This window comes from Belonocnema kinseyi, chromosome 2, assembly GCF_010883055.1.
Source record: "Belonocnema kinseyi isolate 2016_QV_RU_SX_M_011 chromosome 2, B_treatae_v1, whole genome shotgun sequence".
Lineage (NCBI taxonomy): Eukaryota > Metazoa > Arthropoda > Insecta > Hymenoptera > Cynipidae > Belonocnema > Belonocnema kinseyi.
In genome coordinates this window covers 120,610,168-120,612,235 of record NC_046658.1, presented here as the reverse complement: position 1 = coordinate 120,612,235, position 2,068 = coordinate 120,610,168, and positions in this window count along the sequence as shown.

Genomic DNA, 2,068 nt, shown 5'->3' with positions numbered 1-2,068 from the left:
TCAACTTATTTACAGATTTTCATTTGTATTATTCTTGTTTGACGATACCGAAAATGTTGTTTGTTTTTACGTATTTTTAACGGCTTAGGAGATCCTTCTAGAAAGTTACAATTTTTATTTCTGTTAAAAAAATTGCTTAGGGTTATTGTGGCAGGTTTACCTGATACAAGTAAACATAGTCTTATCCAAGACAAGGCTCGACTTGAGACAAGTAACCGCCATTTAACCTATCGTCGTCATAAAAGTAAGGCGACGGCTTATGTATCGACTCAGTTTTGAGACGCAGCCAGACATCGATGTCTTGGAGACGAACTCGAGACATAACCAAGTCAAATTCAATTTGAAGCATTTTTACTCCGGAGTTCTTCGAATTTTGATTTGATTGAAAAGTGTTCTGGGACTTTTTTATAGAACTCCTGTTGATGGGTGCAGAAATGTAAAAAATTGTAAAAGTTATGAAAACTGATTCGTTGACTCCATCTGCTGGATTGACTTAATTGTAAGTTTAAATTAGTAGTTGACATATAAAAACTCATTTTCCTTTATGCATTCTAGCAGAGGGAAACCATTATTGTATTTTATATTTATTATTTATTAGTTATTATATTATTTTATTTTCAGTTATTATTATTAAGTTTTTAGTTTTAACTTATTATTTAGTTATTTTTCCGCCTGCTGGACGTTATGAGGGCAAATGGGTATTATATGTCCACTACTAATTCAAACTTGTAATTAAGTCTGTGCAGCAGGCAGAGTCAATGAATCACTTTTTATAACTTTCAAAATTTTTTACATTTTAATTGACTACCAGATGCACTTACCATTGTTTTAATTATCATCTTTAAATCTATGTAGATCTTTTGGATTATTCGAACGAGAAAATTATAAACATTTTGAATTTATGAAAATTTTTTTGCATACGTTTTTAATTTATTTGGAATTTTATTATCAGAGAACACCAAAACTCTTATGGAACGAGAGAAACATGCAAGAAAAAGTTAAAATTTTAAAACTTGGGGGCTACCTTCTTTTTTGAAAAACGGTTTTCTAATGATATTTGCCGGAACTATTTTTGAAAATGATCAGAAACTCTAGACTTATGTTTAATCTACACGGAACTCCAAAAAGAAATTTCACTTACCAAAGTGAGGGAGATGCGTTCCGCTAGCACCTCCACAACGGAATTTCACTATTTTATTTATACCATAGTTTTGGGCTTTTTTGGGCACCAAACCCGACTTTGGGGCTCTTTTGTTTTTCTCAAAAAACTGATTTACACTTTTTTTAACCAAGAGTAAATTCTTGGAAATTAAAAAAAATAGAAACTTTCTATGAATTTTGAGAGGTTTCAATGAAAAAAAGTTTGACATTCCTAAGAAGACTGCCCGAATAAAAATGCTTCGACTTGGATTCGACTTGAATTGTCCCCAATCAAGATATGCTGAAGTCGAAAAGGTCGACTTGAGCATGTCTCAGTTTTGAGACGGAGCCAGACTTCAATTTATATCTTGATGACAAGTTTCTATGTCTTAAACACATAATAACTTCAAATGACCCTAACAAAAGTTCAGACCCACAAATTCTGAAATTTCAAATTAAAAATAACTAATTAAGTAATTTAAAATTTTTCATACATCAATTTTAATCTCATTTATGAGCCGAAAAAGGTTCGACCACCTCAGCCAAGACAAGGCTTGACTTGAGACAAGTAAACGTCGTCTTAGCCAAGACAAAGCTCGACTTAAGACAAGTAAACGCCGTTTTAACTGTCATGGTCGTAAAAGTAAGACGAAGGCCTATGTCTCGACTCAGTTTTGAGGCGCAGCCAGACATCGATGTCTTGAAAACTAAAGACATAACCAATTCGAACTCGAGTCGAAGTATTTTTACTCGGGTGCATAAGGGCCGTTCATATACCACGTGGGTCATTTTTCGCCACTTGTTTATCTCCCTCTCGCCGTTTTTGAAGACCACTCTTCCCCTGTGGACATATTTGATTAAAAAATACCCACTCTCATTTAAATATATTTTTCGCAGATTTAGGGTGACCTATATCCACGTTGATTCT